Source organism: Symphalangus syndactylus, chromosome 5 (assembly GCF_028878055.3).
Source record: "Symphalangus syndactylus isolate Jambi chromosome 5, NHGRI_mSymSyn1-v2.1_pri, whole genome shotgun sequence".
Taxonomy (NCBI): domain Eukaryota; kingdom Metazoa; phylum Chordata; class Mammalia; order Primates; family Hylobatidae; genus Symphalangus; species Symphalangus syndactylus.
Genome location: NC_072427.2, coordinates 80,954,465 through 80,974,197, shown reverse-complemented (window position 1 = coordinate 80,974,197; position 19,733 = coordinate 80,954,465). Strand labels below are relative to the sequence as shown.

At 36.5% G+C, this 19,733-nt stretch overlaps 1 pseudogene; it reads left to right on the top strand.

Annotated features, from left to right (window-relative positions):
- Nucleotides 1-44: 44 nt before the first annotated feature.
- On the top strand, nt 45-19,733 carry LOC129481624 (putative ankyrin repeat domain-containing protein 20A2; annotated as a pseudogene).

Genomic DNA, 19,733 nt, shown 5'->3' with positions numbered 1-19,733 from the left:
GGTGCCCAACGGCTTCTCCAAGCTAGAGGAGCCGCCCGAGCTGAATCGCCAGAGCCCCGAACCCGCGGCGCGGCCAAGCCGCTGCCCACTGCGCTGCCGCCTCCTTAGCAGTGGTGAGATCTTGGCTCACTCCAATCTCCATTTCCTGGTCTCAGGTGACCCTCACACCTCAGCCATCCAAGTAGTTGGGACTATAGACCTGTGTCACCATGCTCGGCTGATTTTTGTGGTTTTTGTAGAGGTGGGGTTTTGCCTTGTTGCCCAGACTGCTCTTTAACTGTTGGGCTCAAGTGTTCTGCCTGCTTCAGCCTCTCAAAGTGCTGGGGTTACAGGCATGAGACATTCAGCCTTAATAGCTGTTTAAGCTGAATAAATAGACAAATGAATTTTTATATAATGGAATGTTATACCTCATATAGCTAACTATTAAATATTTAAAATATTGCTTACATTTGTATTATTTTTTAATATTTAAGGATGTGTAAGTTTTGATGGGTTATGTTAAGAAATTATGCCATAAATAAAAAGGAAATTAGAAATATGTCATCAGTAGCAAAGAGGATTGCAATGCATTTTCTAGTATCATTCAACTGGAATCTTAACATTGTGATTTTAGATTAACATTTCGTATGCTTTTTATTAGCCCCAACTCATGTTCTAGTAAATATACCTTTTCAAGCCATACATTACTCTTTCTTTTTTTTTTTTTGAGACGGAGTCTCGCTCTGTCACCCAGGCTGGAGCGCAGTGGCGCGACCTCGGCTCACTGCAAGCTCCGCCTCCCGGGTTCACGCCATTCTCCTGCCTCAGCCTCTCCGAGTAGCTGGGACTACAGGCGCCGCCACCACGCCCGGCTAATTTTTTTGTATTTTTAGTAGAGACGGGGTTTCACCGTGGTCTCGATCTCCTGACCTCGTGATCCGCCCGCCTCGGCCTCCCAAAGTGCTGGGATTACAAGCGTGAGCCACCGCGCCCGGCCATACATTACTCTTTCGAATTCTGGTGACCAATTCTTTTTCTAGGTGGAAAGCTGAAACTTACAGGTTTCTGTCTCTGTGGTAATAATGTTCTTTCAGGTAGTGGTAGATGACCATATTTAAGTAATGGAATGTCTTATAGTAATAAACTCTATCACAGAAGTACTTACAAAAAAACTAATTGTAGCATAAATATTAATTAGTGTTATTAGGGAGATGAAAGACCAAAATGCTCTGTTATAGATCTATTTCCCCGTGTACTTTATCGTACTTCATGTTGTTTCTTTTCTTTCTTGGCTTAAGCTCATATTTCATTGACCATTTAGGCTTTTTTTTTTTTTTTTGTATCTTCCTTAGTTCTCACATTTTAAATTGAAATTTTTGTGGAGTCAGGGCCTTGCTCTGTTGCCCAGGCTGGAGTGTAGTGCCATGATCTTGGCTCACTACAGTCTCCACCTCTAAGGCTCAAGTGATCCTCCCACATCAGCCTCCCGAGCAGCTGGGATAAAGGCACACACCATCATGCCTGACTCCTTTTTGTATCTTTGTGTAGAGATGTGTTCTCATTATGTTGCCCAGGCTGGTCTCAAATTCCTGAACTCAAGCAATCCACCCACCTTGGCCTGGCAAAGGCCTGGGATTACAGGTGTGAGCCACCATGCCTGGGCAACATTGAGGTTTATTTAAAGAAATTGATTAGGGCTGTGTGTGTGGTGGTGCACACTGGTTATCTCAACACTTTGGGAGGCAGAAGTGGGAGTTTTACTTGAGCCTAGGAGTTTGAGACCAGCCTGGGCAATATAGTGAGGCCTTGTCTCTACAAAAATAACAATAAAAACATTAGCCTAGCATGATGGTATGCAACTGTAGTTCCAGCTGTTTGGGAAGTTGAGGTGGGAAGATTGCTTGAGGTCAGGAGGTTGAGACTGCAGTGAGCCATAATCATGCCACTACATTCTAGCCCTGGGTTGACAGAGTGAGACCCAGTTTCATAAAAAGAGATTGATAAGAAACTCTGGATGCAACTCATTATAATTTTTAAAATGGAAACTAATTCTTGATATTACCTTAGCAGCGTGTCCCTGAGAAAGTGTCAGAGCCTTTACCTGGACCTTCCCATGAAAAAGGAAACAGAATAGTCCATGGAAAAGGAGAAGGTGAGAACCACGTTTTATTTAAAAAGTCATTTGATTTTTTTTTTAAATATGAGCACCCATATAGTCTAATAGCTAAAGAAAATGTCCTGTTAACTGTATAATAAGTAAAGGAGAAGTAAAACGGTGATAAGTTGTGTCTCTAACCAAGGGTCAGCAGTTGATTCTATTGGGAGTACCGCTAAAGGAACTGAGTTATGTGTCCCATTTTAAAACACTCTAAGACCTGAGGCAAGTCAGGAGAGAGGGAAGAGGAAATGAATAAAAGAGAAAGAAAGAATGAGGAGGACAGAGAGCACATGGAATACATTTAAAAAATATGCGGGTGTGTGTAATGGAGGATAGTAAAGTCAAATTGTTCTGTAGAAGAAGGAAGAACAGGGTATTAGAAATAGGAAGGAAAATAAAGTGAGCTTCCAGTACCAAAATGTGTGAGACACTTAGAGTAACATTTTCCTGCTCTTGCTGTCATCCTCACTACTGGGGAGGCATTAAGGATTGAGGTACTTTACCACACAGACCTGTGTTTTATCTACCATAGAGGAACATCACCAAAAGTGGTCGGCCATGTATGGCTATCATTTAGTTTTATGGAAAATGTTGTAACCTCATGGAATAGTATCATATAGGTCAAATTAACATGATTGAAAAGAATAGTGTTGGGTGATTTATGGAGAAGAAATTAATTAGAGAAGGTATTGCCTAACTAAAAGTTCATTAGAAACATTATGGCTTATAATACAGTATTAAATTCAGAGAAATAATAGGGAAGAAGTTGGGGCTAGGCCAAAGAGGGCAATTAGGGTAAACCAATATGGAAGCACATCAGTGTAGAACAGGGCATTCCAATTGTCATGAATTATTTGAGAAGCTTCTGGAAAATGCACATTCTGATCGATTCTGCATTTCTCATGAGTACTCAGGTGATGTTGGTACTGGTCCTTGGAAATAGCTCTGAATAGCAAGGAAATAGCCTTCCCTTAGAGAAATCTGGAAAAAGAACCATTGGACAACAATTTAAAAAATAACAGAATCAAGGGAAAGCATTAATTTCCTTTTATTTCTGAGCATGATTCTAGCCACGGGAAGGAGAATGAGATGAAAACAGAGAGATTACAGGTATACACTACTGCTGAATACAGATGAAAAAAGTGGCCACAATTATCCATAAAAAGCAGTTAGGAAGGGAAGCATCAGGACAGCAGATCTAAAGATTACTTTTTCAAAGGAAGAGGGACTGTGAAAGGACAAGGAGGGGGGAAAGAAAGAAATTTGCTGGGGGTCTTGGGAGTTAAAGCCAAGTAAACTTGAGACAACTCACTTCCAGTTGCTTCAGCATATGCCCAGTCTCACAAAAGAGGTTATTGCTGTGGAGGGTACTGGAGGCAGGAGGGAGTGCTAGAATTGGGGTAAACCACAGCAGCTCATTTTACTTCATAATTGTCAGGCCTCAGAGAAGGAAGTTTCATTGACATGAGTGAATTAGATGTGATTAAGTTGTATATAGATGCTTTGGCTAGTTTTTTTTGAGACAGCCAGTTCTTTGATATGATAGCTGTTTTATAAAAGTCCTTTACAGTGTAAGATGATATACTGAACTTAGCTAATTTTAGAAGCAATCATATTATCAAATTCATTCTGTAAATATGAAAATTGTCATTTTCGATGAATATTGCACTAATTCTGCAATATAAAAGTGTATTCGTATCCAGCAAGTCTGTGGTGATTCAGTGTTTTCTTTTTTGATAAGTATTTTGATATTGGAAGCTGATTTTACATGGTTTATTTCATGTGTTTTATGGACCGCCTTGCACGAGCGGATCAAAGAGATCTAATTCAAGGCCAAACGAGGGGATGGGGAAATGCAGGTGCTGCAGTAGCCCATGTGGTCATGGGAAAAATGAGTATTTTGATTCGCTGTCATTTCATAAGTGTGTATCCTAGCTGATCAATTTAGAACACTTTCTTTTTTTTTTTCTCTCTACTGCTTTATTTTATTTTTATTTTTATTTTTATTTTTTTTATTATACTTTAGGGTTTTAGGGTACATGTGCACAATGTGCAGGTTTGTTACATATGTATCCATGTGCCATGTTGATTTCCTGCACCCATTAACTCGTCATTTAGCATTAGGTGTATCTCCTAATGCTGTCCCTCCCCCCTCCCCCCACCCCACAACAGTCCCCGGAGCGTGATGTTCCCCTTCCTGTGTCCATGAGTTCTCATTGTTCAATTCCCACCTATGAGTGAGAACATGCGGTGTTTGGTTTTTTGTCCTTGCGATAGTTTACTGAGAATGATGTTTTCCAGTTTCATCCATGTCCCTACAAAGGACACGAACTCATCATTTTTTATGGCTGCATAGTATTCCATGGTGTATATGTGCCACATTTTCTTAATCCAGTCTATCGTTGTTGGACATTTGGGTTGGTTCCAACTCTTTGCTATTGTGAATAGTGCCACAATAAACATACGTGTGCATGTGTCTTTATAGCAGCATGATTTATAGTCCTTTGGGTATATACCCAGTAATGGGATGGCTGGGTCAAATGGTATTTCTAGTTCGAGATCCCTGAGGAATCGCCACACTGACTTCCACAATGGTTGAACTAGTTTACAGTCCCACCAACAGTGTACAAGTGTTCCTATTTCTCCACATCCTCTCCAGCACCTGTTGTTTCCTGATTTTTTAATGATGGCCATTCTAACTGGTGTGAGATGGTATCTCACTGTGGTTTTGATTTGCATTTCTCTGATGGCCAGTGATGAGGAGCATTTCTTCATGTGTTTTTTGGCTGCATAAATGTCTTCTTTTGAGAAGTGTCTGTTCATGTCCTCTGCCCACTTTTTGATGGGGTTGTTTGTTTTTTTCTTGTAAATTTGTTTGAGTTCATTGTAGATTCTGGATATTAGCCCTTTGTCAGATGAGTAGGTTGCAAAAATTTTCTCCCATTGTGTAGGTTGCCTGTTCACTCTGATGATAGTTTCTTTTGCTGTGCAGAAGCTCTTTAGAACACTTTCTTTGATGAGAGGTGAATCGCACATTCACCTGAACTGTCATCCCAACTGTGTATTTCCTCAGTGACAGGACAAGGGGAATTTGTTTGTGGCGTGCTGGCAGCAATGCCTCTGATGTGTTGAGTTCAAATACTCTGTACATTCACCATCAGCTTTGACAGTGACTCCCTCAGGTTTGATTTGCTCCTCCGTTTAATGGTCCCTTTTCTCCTCATGAGTCCATGTGTTCACAGTGATGTCCATGCTTTTCTGTTTTAGGTACAGGCATTTAAAACATAACCTCACTATTAAAATGTAAACTGTGTGTTTTAGGAATCCTGTGCTCCTATTTTCCTCATTATATTTCTGTCATGTTGCTGTCCTAGGCAATGAGAAGAAGAAGCCAAGAAGGACCCTCAAAACCTTAAGGAATTATTTTTATAACCAGGCACGAGAACTCAGCTCGATGGTAACACTGCGTGAATGTTTGGTTGGCCCAGTCGTACTCACATATAACTGATGACATAGCCCCTTTGCTTTGTAGGGCCTCCTGCAAAACATCCTTCCTTGAAGGTAATTAATTATGTATATTTTTTGAATCGCTAACTCCATATTGTATAAAGTATATATGATTTATGAATCATTTTCTTTTAAAACCCATTCAACCTAGCACTGAGATGGAAGATCCTGCTGTGAAAGGAGCAGTACAAAGAAGGACTGTACACACATTGAGAGCAGGTACGTTTTCAATACAAATGGAATGCTGGAAATAAGTACATTCAATGATTGGAAGTATTCGTGTTATTCTTACCCCTAATTCTATTTGTTCAAAGTTGAATGGAAGGCATTGACATAAATGTGATTGTTGGTATCCATATTTGAATAAAAATAAGTTTAGAAGCATAAAAAAGATTTTAAAAATGTAAGCTTTAATTCAGATGTTTCTGTTTTAATGTTTTGAATAGCATACAGTTTTCAATATAAAATTTTTATTCTTGTCAGGGATTCAAAGCAGTGAATTTTGAGACTCGAAGATATTTCCAGTGAGTTATGTGCTAGTTGGAGTTCTGATCTTTACCTAGAGGAAAGCTTTACTTATTAATGTGTCAGTTTCTGTTTTAACTTTAGAGGCTTGCTGCTAGTGTTATTACACTGATGATCTGAAGCCAGTCAGATGTTCTAATGAGCAGACTGTGTATGTGTATTTATAGGTGTGTGTATGTGTGTGTTTGTTGCATCTTTGATTATTAAAAATGAGGAAAGTACTCATTTATAACTGGTAGACACAATCTTTTAAAATGGTGATTTTGAGACTTTTTGATGTTAAGGTTTTTAAAACACGATTGCAGAGAGGCTACTGACATCATAAATTGGTTATTTTTCATTTCAATGCCCTTTTGAAATCTTTAGCTATATTGTGATGCTCAGAAATAATATGCAGATTTTTTTATTTGAGTCCTAAAATGGTATGCGAGTGGTTATACACTTCATATACCTTTCTGCCACTTTCTTTGGTGTACGTTGTATTATATTTTCCAGATGTATCCACATTGATATGATTATCTCTGGTTTAATTCATTTTACACTTTTCATTGTATTCCCTTAGACCACTTTACCACATTTAGTTAGACTCTCTTGTTGCTGATAAATGATGAATGAAAAAAAGAAAAATAAAAATGTCAGATTAAAAGGGCTTTTGTTTAATCAGTTTGTGTCTATTAATATTTACTATATGAGAATTTAAAGCTAAAAAGTTCAGAATACAAGCATGCACCAGCATATTTTATAAATGCCCTTAGATCTACAACCCATGAGCCTTTAGCCTATGAAGTTAGGAGAATTCATTTCTCTGAAGAAGTTTGCTGTGCTGTTCTCAGAAAAGAAAAGTGAAAAGAGCAAATGACATTGTCTTATTTGACCTCTTGGACATCCTTGAATGAAACTGAAACTCTGGGGATACTCAGATCAAAATTCAGAACTAATGTTTTGAACAGTATATACGGTTTGTGAATGTCCAGTGATCATGAGCCTTTGTTGGTGAAATGAACTTTCAAGTTTCACTTTTGTGTTTTTTGCTCTTTTCCTTGACTTGTCTTAAAAGCTTAAATTCAACGGTTTTATTTATACAGAAACCAAGAATATAACTTGTTAAATATGTTTCTTTCCTGTCTCACGGCATTGTGTATGCTTCAGATCTAGTGTGAACATAGACTTATTTTTATATAGGAACAATTAGGTTTTTTGTTTGTTTGTGTTTTTGAGACAGTCTTGCTCCGTCACCCAGGCTGGAGTGCAGTGGCTCAGTCTTGGCTCATTACAACCTCTGCCTCTCGAGTTCAAGCAATTCTCCTGCCTCAGCTCCTTGAGTAGCTGATACTACATGCATGTGCTACCACACCCTGCTAATTTTTCTGTTTTTAGTAGAGATGGGGTTTCACCATGTTGGCTAGGTTTCTCTCCTACTCCTGACCTCAGGCGATCTGCCCACCTCAGCTTTCCAATGTGCTGGGATTACAGGCGGGAGCCACTATGCCAGCTACAAATAAGATTTTTAAGGCTATTATATTTTATACAAATCCTTGGTCTATATTTAAGGCTTCACATATGAATTCTGAAGGTATTCATGCATTGAGGGAAGATCATCTCAGTTTAATGAAAGCAGTTTTTAATTTAACGTATATTCATTAAAAATTTTTTTGAAGTTTTTGTCTCTAGTACACAGAAACACACAATAATGTCATGGGTATTTAACCCTAATGTGTTTATGCACAAAGTTAGTTATTCAAATATTTTCTTATCTCTGAAGAATCTTAATTATTAATAAAATTTCTCATGGAAAACAAAATATATAATAGACATCATTAAGTGATTCAAAGTAAATTGTAGTAAATAACAAAAGCTTAGAACAAAGTGAGAGATTCTAGTTAAGCAAACTTGTCTGAGTTAGTAGCAATTACAGGACTTGTAAAATACATTAGACCGTGAAGGAGTGCTGTGTTCCTGGGGTAGAGGACAACATGATACTGCTTCGTTGAAGAAGGAATTTTCATACCTTATTACAATTTGTATTACTATTTACATTCTAATAAATAAAAACTTTATTTTCAGGTATTTTAGATTATATTTCTACTACTTGAACGATCAATAGTAAGACTTTTCAAAAATTTGGGAAGTTTTGAGTTGATGATAAATATCTATCACCATCAGTGATCAAAAATCAGACAGCAACTACAGACTTGGGACACACAAACTTTATAGTTAAAGAAAGGAGTAATCTTGGGGCTGTGTTTCTATCAGGCAAGTATACTCTACCTGTGTGAATCACAGCTATTAGAGTAGAAAGAGAGCAAAGAAGGGAAAGAAGCATAGGAAATTTATTCTAGATTACCTCCGTTGGCTTCATGCTACCATAGTTCTGACTTTTAGAAAGCCATTTTGTGGTCAAATGTACTTTGTGTTTACTCCCTTTATGCAGCCTACAACCAAACAGAATGCTTCTTAGCAAGGCATTTGTATTCTTCCTTTAAGGAAAGCAACATATAAATAACAAGGAGAATGAGGAGAAAGAGTAATTTCATTGAGGTTAGTATTTAACATCAATTTGAGTGTGGGTACCATGATTATATTTAGAATTTTGGGGCTGGATGGGAAAACCAGGTAGATGTCTACAGATTTCCTACTCAAACACAATGTGGCTTTGTTTTATTTTTACATCTCTAATTCCACAATTATTAGGTACAACTGTATGCAGTGTCACTAAAAATACCTTCCAAAACCGAATATTAAATAATGTCTTTGGCTTTCTGTATTATAGTGTTGACTTTCCCAATGTTAATGGGAATCATTGAGCATTTGCCTTGGGGGGTCTCCTCAGCTGTACTCACACATTCCATCACCTTGTCTTAATGGATAATCATGCACTAGGAGTACGGATTTTCAGCAGAGCTGTATCATTTAAACATAACACATGAGCATCAAATTTAATTCTGCTAGAACACGCAGTCTATTGATTAATTGCAGCTACTATGGGGTCTACTTTACATACAAGTTAAATTCAGTGCCCTTAATCAGTTATATGATCAGGTGAACAGTAATAAATTATGCAATATTTTTTCACCCCTATAGTTTTAATTTCTTTTTCCCCTTATGTCTAGAATTAACATTTTGTTTTGCAAAACATGATGATAATCTTCTAGAGTGGTGATAACAAGCTATAAATCCAAAGTTTCTTACATATGCAAATGACTTGTTTGCTTCTATTTTCTCATGAGCTTGGTAGATCCAGGAAGCAGAACTTTTAAAACAAAATCCCCAAATGTGGCCAGGAGCAGTGGCTCACGCCTGTAATCCCAGCACTTTGGGAGGCCGAGGCGGGTGGATAACCTGAGGTTGGGAGTTTGAGGCCATCCTGACCAACATGGAGTAACCCATCTCTACTAAAAATACAAAAGTAACTGGGCATGGTGGTACATGCCTGTAATCCCAGTTACTCAGGAGGCTGAGGCAAGACAATAGCTTGAATCCGAGAGGCAGAGGTTCTGGTGAGCTGAGATCGCACCATTGCACTTCAGCCTAGGCAGCAAGAGTGATATTCCATCTCAAAAAACAACAACAACAACAACAAACCCAAATGCATTTTCTTGGCACAGTAAAGCTGAAACAGAAAAAGTATAAAGTAAATGCAAGTAACTGAAACAGTTTATGTATATTATTTTACTTCTCATTTTATAACTTTTGTAAAGTAATGAGCAGAATGTATTTCTCCAGGGACCCAGATATATACATTTATTCATTCAATACAAATTCATTCTTATAATGGCCACTGATACTTATATTCTAAATATTTCTAAAAACATCTTCTCAGGCCTGCAGCATCTTTGCAACATTGCCTTATATTTTATCTTTGTTCATTTATTTATATGCCTCAGAATTTTATGCTTCTCACAGTATTTAAGAGTTAATTATCTCTAATACAAATAGGTCTGTGAAGCACTCCTGAATACCTAATGTCCAAGCATCTTAAAGGTTTATATAAGGCATTCAGAAACTGACTTCTGAGTTGGGCACGGTGGCTAACGTCTGTAATCCCAACACTTTGGGAGGCTGAGGCGGCTGAATCATTTGAGGTCAGGAGTTCAAGACCAGCCTGGCCAACATGGTGAAACCCCATATCTACTAAAAATACAAAAATTAGCAGGTGGTACTGGCATGCACCTGTAATCTCAGCTATTCGGGAGGCTGAGGCAGGAGAATTGCTTGAACCTGGGAGGCCGGGTTGCGGTGAGCCGAGATCATGCCACTGCACTCTAGTCTGGGAGACAGAGAAAGACCTTGTCTCAAACAAAGAAAAGAAAAAGAAACTGACTTCTGTCCAAATCTCCATCTCTAGCCCTTTCACCATCTGCCTTTTTCTCTGGAATTACTGAGCTGCTGGTAATGCCCCCCTCACCATTCCTCTTGTAGAGAAATACATATGCTCTTGGAGGCTTCTCTCCCTCTCTTATTGCTGCCTGGCGTGTGCTTACCCTTTCCTGCCCTCTGCCTCCCTTAATCTGGCTAACCTTACCCTCTAAGTCTCAGCTCATGCATGATCTTTAGGAAAGCCATCCCTGACAGCTTTTATTTTCCTTCTTTATACTTCAGTGCTTAACACTTAGCAGGAACTCAATAACTAATTATTTAGCTAAGTTAAGACTGTTTATACAAAGATGATTGAAAAGATTTTCTTCTACAGTCTAGCAGCAAAGGGGATCGACATGTAAAGACTCGTGTGGTTCAGGTGGTAAAGTGATACTAGAAAAATTGACAAAGTACTAAGGGAGCCCTAAGAAGCAGACACCTGCGTATGTGGAGAAAGATAGCTAGAATCAAGGAAGACTTCACACAGCATTCTGAGCCTTTTTTTTTTTTTTTTCTTTTCCTGTTGTTGGAGACAAGTTTTTACTCTGTCACCCAGGGTGGAGTGCAATGGCATGATCAAGACTCACTGCAACCCCAAACTCCTGGGCTCAAGGGATCTTCTCACCTAAACTTCTTGAGTAGCTGGGACTACAGGCACGTATCACCATGCCTGTCTAATTTTTTGTAGAGTCAAGGTTTAGCTATGGTTCCCAGGCTGGTCTTAAACTCTTGGCCTCGAGCAGTTCTCGCATTTTGGCCTTCCAAAGTGCTGGGATTACAGATGTGAGCTATTATGCCCAGCCTACATTCTGAGTCTTAAAAGATGAAAATAAATTTTTCAGAATAGCAGAACGCTTGCGATGTGAAAAACGGGGTGCACACTAATTAAGGTATAAACAACAATAATTTTGCAAATTATTAGTAACTGCCAACTCAATTGGTGTGTTGTTAAAAAGATACTGTTATGAAGTATAGTAAAGCGTTACATTGTATATTTTGACTGTATTTTAAAATTTTGTTTTTTTTCCAACAGTTTTGTTTATTTATGTTGGGTAGAACAATTTATGGGTGACTCTGAGATTGTGTATGGCTTGAACCTGGTGATATCTAGTGTCTCCCCAAGTAGTTTGTTGAAGTTTTGGATATTTAGAAGTATTTCTTAAATAAGTAAATATTTCAGCAAACATTCAGCTTCATTTAAACTCTCAAAATATAAAATACAAAGAAATGTTATTCTCTATTTTTATAAAGATTATAGTATTTATCTAACTGTTCTTAGTTCATTTGAACTAAACCTATGAATTTGTCAACAGAATAAGCCTTACGAGTGGCTTCAGAGGAAGAGCAAGAAAGGCTTGAAAGAAGTGAAAAGAAGCAACCACAGGTATATAAAAATTTAAGTTTCTTGTTTAATATTGGGTTTTTTTTTGCTTTAGTAACAAAGTGTAGTCCAAATGACATGAACTTTTAGACTATACCTTTAGAATCCAATAGATCATAATATTTAATATTTAAAACATTTTAACCAGTTATGAAACTTAAGATATTCGTACCATCTGTAGTAATTCATAGCTGTCTTTATACTTGGAATTGAGGCAAGGAATTTCCAGAATTATCTTGCTCTTTTACTTTTATAACCTTACTCATAATACAGAAAGTAACATGAAATATTGAGTCATATTACTAAGGAATAGAAATTATGAACAATTTAACAACGATGGACACTGAGTTAAACTAATGTTAAAGGAGTCATCATTGCCAGTGGTTCAAATGTTGCAGTTTTATGTTGCTGGTCACCAGTCTGAGTTGAAAGATCTATTCTGTTTTGTGGTCACCAGTTGACCTCTGTGTCTGTGTTCAGGGAGTGAATGGGGTCATAAAAGTCAACCCAGTTGCCTATTAAGAGAATCCTACCTTGCAGAATGGGACCGTTGGTGTCAGGGTACAAACAATAAATTTATTTCAACATAAATAAATAGTAAATATTACTAAAATTTAAAAAATCCATCCACTATCACTAGTGGGAGTTAAAATATGTTAGAAGTGGAGATAAGCAGAAAATCTATCTAAGTACATAATACTATCATAGTACATCATTTGAATTAGAATTTAAAATTTTGCTTCTCTTTCTGATTGGTGTTCAGTTTGGCTCTTAATAATTTAGCGTTTGCCTAGTCTGTAGTTAATCTTCAGAAATACAAATGCACTGTAGCATGGCAAATTACTTTTCGCTTTTTAGTTACAATCCCATAATTTAAGAGTAGCAACACATAGATTGTTTCACAGTTAAATTTTCATTATTTTCTAACATTTCTTTGTTTACACTTGATTAAAGCTGATTTTAAAACATGCAGAAAAGACATCTGAGAAACCAAACGTGCAAATTAGATTTCCACTTTTGCACCTGTGGGGGGAAAGTCTCAAGAACCAGAGCTGGGTAAGAATTGTGATAAAGGGAATATATCTGTATATTCAGGCCTTCCTTTAAAATTCATTACAAAGAAGTTCAAGCTGAATATTGGTGAAAGTTTTGAAAACTCCAAAATTACTGCTTGCCCTGAGGAAGAGCTCCTACATAGTAACTCTAAAGAGGGACGAACTTAAAGGGAGTGCCCTCTAATCTGATGAGTCATGTCCCTGATTGTGAGGAGGAAGATGCATCAGGAGGGTCTAACTCTGTGGCATTCCAGGCAGCGCCTGAACAGAGGAAGCCCATGTCAAATGTCTTTTCATTCTGTTCACACTCCAGGTCCCTGAAATACACTTACCAGTCATCTTCTAAGCTTCATTTAAATGAAAATAAATCAGACTATAAAAGTGAAAACAAACCAGACACATAGCTTGTTTCTAACACAGATGAAGAAAATTTTTGTAATGATAAAGAAACCGAAAAATTAAAGAACCCAGCAATTATGATTGAAATGAAAGAGATTAAGAGTTTGACACGCAAATGGCAAAAAATATAAACCCAAATACCACTAATTGGAACTTAGACATTAGGCATTGGCCTCAGCCTAGAGATCCTGGAAGTGTTTTTGATTTGTGGTTTACCCACCCCAAAGAAATGGAGCATATGATTCAGATAGAAAGCCACAGTAAATCTGCTGTTACAGATACTTCTAAAATCAGAAAACCAATACAGTGCTTGTTCCAGAAGCCACTATATGACAATCCCAGTGGTGATAACTACCAAAGCATGAATCTTGAATTATAAAATGTGAGTTATTCTCTATCACATAGTGAGAGGGCATAACAAGTATAGCTAGAAGACTTACAGCAAGATATTCCAAGGTTTAAGAATGAGGTAGGCATGTTACAAGTAGAGTTCCTGGCTTTGGAGAAAGAGACAGTTCAACTTCAAAAAGACAGAGGTTCACTCGCTGCTTCTCTTTTTTCTCTTTATCAATTATTTGATTCAGTCTAATTTTCTATTCAAGAAAATCTCATGTGTACAGTTACAGTGGGGTTTTCTAAATGTGTAATTATGTGTCAAAGTAGATGAGTTCTGCTATCTAAATAACAGTTCTGGAGAATGTTCTCATAATGTTTGTTCATTAATCAACCTAAGTCTCACTCTCAGTCTTCCAAGTGGCATATGGGCTGGGATATACCATGTGACCTTCTGAACCAGATCAACTTAAAGAAATCGCTAAAGAAACAAGCTCTAGATTCTAGATTCTTTTTTCTGTATTCATTTAGAGATGAATTACATTTATTTAATGCAGAATGAGAATACAATGGGTGGGAAGCAATGACTGAGAAGAGCCACAAAAACACATCTAACCTTGAGAGTTGCAATGAATATTCGCAGCCAGAGGAGTCTGTTTAATGTGTTTTCATGCATGCAAGTTTATCTGCTTAGCTCAAACTGTTTGAACTTACAGTCCCATCATGGTTATTTCAAATATTTTTGAAAACAAATACGTACTTCTATGTATTTTAAAAAATTACCACTCTCCAATATTTCTGTTGAATCAGACCTTTATATTATGTTGTTTAATAAAGTATGGTAAGTTTCGACATGTATGATTTTTTATCATATAAGAAGCGTAACTTCTCAGCCAAAAATTTAGCATTTGACTCTTTAGTAGAAAGTTGAGTTCTGTACATTGTGTTCTAAAGATAGACAAAAATCTAGAGATTTACTTCTTTCAAAGTAAAGCAGATGAGGCCTTTTTCCACCCTCTGAGGCATTAAATGGCTTTGCTTAAGTTAGACTTTTAATATATGTGACTACTTTGATAAATTTATCTGGTAATTTATGTAATTCAGCAATATGGAATTGTATCATGTTATTTGGTGCCGTGAAATGCTAGGGAATGCCACCTTAGGAGCTTTGGATGAAACATTTAATATGTCTTGGTTGGTTTGACTCCCATTATCAGTGGATAGTGGGGCTAAAGTAGATAACTGTACCATATGTTTTCCACCTATAAACTTTTGTGGTAATTGATTGTGAAATCTGAGAAGCATCTCATTTTCCAGAATTCTACACTAGAAACTCAGCAGTTTCACTCTGCTTCTTGTGTTGTGGCAAACTTTTGTTCCCATAGTTCAGGGAGCACCTTTACTTTTTTGATATCCCAGGATTCAAAGAAAAAAAGAAGAGACATAAAAAGCAGTGGGAAAAAGAACAGCTTAGTGCAGAAAAGGGAAAGCTTCTTTTCTGTTCCTGAAGCCCTGCAAGGTCACATCCTCTTATCTGGCTATTTCATGTAAAATCCAGGTGGTCAAGACAGAAGACATATGTTATGCCTGTGTCTTTTTATTTCTGTTTCTGCCAGTCAGATAGCATAAACATTTATATCAGATAGCAAAGAGTGGATGGGAATAAAAGCACGAAATAGAGAAGAGCCCTTTTTGAAATTTTGGAAAATTCTTCTATTCACTCAAACAGAAATGAGCAGACTTTACAAAAATTTCCATGATGAGATGATAAGAATATTTTTTTTTTTTTTTTTTTGAGACGGAGTCTCGCCCTTTCACCCAGGCTGGAGTGCAGTGGTGCGATCTCGGCTCACTGCAGGCTCCGCCGCCCGGGGGTTCACGCCATTCTCCTGCCTCAGCCTCCTGCATAGCTGGGACTACAGGCGCCCGCCACCTCATCCGGCTAATTTTTTTTGTATTTTTAGTAGAGATGGGGTTTCACCGTGTTAGCCAGGATGGTCTCGATCTCCTGACCTCGTGATCCGCCCGCCTCGGCCTCCCAAAGTGCTGGGATTACAGGCGTGAGCCACCACGCCCGGCCAAGAATATCTTATAATTATAATAATTAGGTATAATGATAAAATTAAATTAAGCACAAAATATTTTTATCATTAAAATGGTGACAGTTAACCTGAATCAAGTGAAAAAATCAAGGAAAAAGTTTTTATTGAATAAAATTATTATTAATATTACTTTTATTAAAGGTCAAAGAAGGAAAAATACAAACAAAAGTGAAAAAATACAACTATCAGAAAATATATGTGATAGCACATCTGCTGCTGCTGCTGACAGATTAACCCAACAAAGAAAGATTGGGAAAATATATCCTCAGCAATTTCCCAAGAAGCTGAAAGAAGAGCATGATAGGTAAGCCTATAGCAGTGTTTTTTGTTTGTTTGTTTTTGAGATAGAGTTTCTCTCTTGTTGCCCAAGCTGGAGTGGAATGGTATGATCTTGGCTCACTGCAACCTCTGCCTCCCGGGTTGAAGTGATTCTCCTGCCTCAGCCTCTGTAGTAGCTGGGAATACAGGCATGTGGCACCATGCCCGGCTAATTTTTTGTATTTTTAGTAGACATGGGGTTTCACCATGTTAGCCAGGCTGGTCTCGAACTCCTGACCTCAGGTGTTCTGTCCACCTCAGCCTCCCAAAGTTCCGGGTTTGCAGGAGTGAGCCACCGTGCCTGGCTACCTAGAGCAGTATTTAACAGCAGATACTTGTCGTTGTGCTATAAACTAATTCAGAATTGGACTAATATTCCTTATGATTAACAAGTTTTATACTTTTATCAGGGATATGTAGCCCTGTCTGGTAATTAGAAAAATGCAAATTAACATAAAATAAGATATATTTTTTAAAGTCATGCTGATGTTTATAAAGTAATTATTAGTGTTGGCAAATGTGAGGAAAAAGGCATTCTCACACACTGTTGGTATATGAAATTGGTAAATTATTTCTGAAGGGTAACTTAGTGCTGTGTGTCAAAATTTCAAATAACCTGACATCCCTTTAACTCACCAACTTCACTTCTGGGACTAGATTTCACGGGAAAATATAACTTGTGTAAACACACATATACTTATTAAGGGCATTAATTATATATTACACATATTGAAAAATAGGCCAATAACTATATAAAATATATGTCATAACAAGGTGAATTGAAAGTCTTAAGAAAGAAATGTAAAAAGTGTGGAGATGTTAGACTCTTTAACCTAGTTTTGGGTTACAGTCATCTGCAGATATAGTTTGTGTGAGAGACATCTGAAGGTGCCATCTTACACTGTCAATCATTTGAAGAGATACTTGCAATATTTCATGAAGATTGAAATTTATTTCTGGTGAACTTATACACTTGTCAATAAATAGTAACTTTAAAAAATTAGTTAATCGTAAATGACCTTTTTAAATTAGGGAGTAATTATGACTGTGTGATTCGAAAAGGTAATTTTGAACTTGTAACTTTACTGAATAATCTCCAGTATCCTTTTTTATAATATATACTAGAGTGACTAGGAACAGAAATTTTAGCAGAATATTCTTTCCTCACTACTTTTCAAGTATATGCATTCTTTTGAAGATGTTGAAGTGAGAAATTAAATATCTGAAAACTACAAGGGAAAAATAATATAGAACTTAGAAATTTATTAGGATAAACAACATATGCAGAGGTAGATCACAAGATGAACTTTTTATTTTTTAACAAAATGAATTTTAAGATAAATGTCTTTATCTGCAGGTGCACCTTAAAACAAGAAAATGAAGAAAAAACAAATGTTAATATGCTGTACAAAAAAATACAGAAGAATTAGAAAGGAAAGAGAAACAATATAAGAAAGAAGTTGAAGCAAAACAACTTGAGCCGACTGTTCAATCACTAGAGATGAAACCGAAGACTGCAAGAAATACTCCAAATCAGGTACATCAATCTTTGGTAAAAATTCTGTATTTTAAACTTTATTTTAAACTCCATATTTTAAACTTTATGTTACTTATAATATCCACTTTATTTAATCTATATTATTTAGGTCTAAAACAAACCAGAAATGTTATCTCATTTTTAAAAATGAATGACACTTACAGGTACAATTATTAATATTTATTATAAATCTTGGCATCCACATAGAAAATTTTGTTCCCAGTAAAATTGTTCCTTTTACTTTCCCCTATTTCATATTGATTACTGTACCTAATATCACAAAGAAGAAACAAATTATTGCAATCACAAATAATCTCATGATATTCTAAGAAGAGCTCTATAAATTTTATCTTATTTACTATTGGTGTTTTGAAATAAATTTTTCTTTCGTATTGATATATTCGCACCACAGAAGTAACTGTGATCTGTTGGAGAACTAGAAGCAGAGTCAGAAGTCCTGGGGAAAATCCTGTAGCTTGCTTCTATTTTTAACCTTTCTTTCTCAAAATTGTGGTAACTAGATGAGTTCATCAATGAATGTATATAGGAGTGACTAGTATAATGTCTAGATTTATGATTTAGTAAATGTAATTCTTATAACTGACAATAAAAGTGTTAAAAGAGTCAAACTGCAATAGAATATTATCAGTGAAACAGAACTGTAATAACTTTGGGAAATTTTATCTGTCCAAATACGTGTGAACTAAGGTTCTTACTATAGGGTGGTGTATGGGTTAGATATCAAAGTGTAAATGCAATTTTTTTGTATATTTTAATTTAGTCAAATTTGTTAATGCTTTAATTTATGCTTTTGGGTTTGTTGTAATTCAGGGAAAGGCTTTTCCAATTCTGATATTCTTAAAAATTCTCTGGTGTGTGTGTCTGTGTGTTTACTTTTATAAATTCATTGACTTTAAATACATTTCTGAACTTTTTGGAATTTATGCTCTATAAGGTTCAAAGTTTTGCTTCAACTTTTTCTCCAGTTGGACATCTACTTACAGTAACCTTTTTAGTATATGGATGTGCAGGTTATTCATTAACTTCAGAGGTAATCATGATATGTTATTTTATTGAGTGCTAGCTAAAACTTTCTTTTGTTTTATTTAGGATTTCCAGAATCATGAAGAAATGAAAGATCTGATGGATGAAAATTGCATTTTGAAGACAGATGTTGCTATACTCAGACAGGAAATATGCACAATGAAAAATGACAACCTGGAAAAAGAAAATGAATATCTTAAGGACATTAAAATTGTTAAAGAAATAAATTCTGACCTTGAAAAGAGTATGAAACTCAATGAGGAAATGACAACAAAAACAGCATATTCCAGTATCAACAAGAGCTTAATGATCTCAAAGGTGAGAATGCAAGGCTCCAAACTGTTGAAGGAAAAAGAAAGCACGGAAAGACTGGAAGCTGACATTGAATCTTATCAGTCTAGACTGGCTGCTGCTATAAGTAAACACAATCAAAGTGTGAAAACAGAAAGAAACCTAAAACTTGCTTTAGAGAGAACACAAGATGTTTGTGAACAAGTAAAAATCAGTTCTGATATTTCCAAAGTAAAAGATGAGAAGGAGTGTCTTACTGAACAACTTTCTAAAACGCAAATTAAATTCAATACCTTAAAAGATAAGTTCCGTAAGACAAGAGATACTCTCAGAAAAAAGTCATTGGCTTTAGAAACTGTACAAAATGACCTAAGCCAAACACAGCAGCAAATAAAGGAAATGAAAGAGACGTATCAAAATGCAGAAGCTAAAGTGAGTAAATCCACTGGAAAGTGGAACTGTGTAGAAGAGAGGATATGTCGGCTCCAACGTGAAAATCTGTGGCTTGAACAGCAACTAGATGATGTTCATCAGAAAGAGGATCATGAAGAGACAGTAATTAATATCCAAAGAGGCTTTATTGAGAGTGGAAAGAAAGACCTCCTGCTAGAAGAGAAAAATAAGAAGCGAATGAATGAATATAACCATTTAAAAGAAAGTCTCTTTCAATATGAGAAAGAAAACAGAAAGAGTAGTAAGTATCAAGGAAGATAAATATTTTCAAACTTCTAGAAAGAAAATTTAA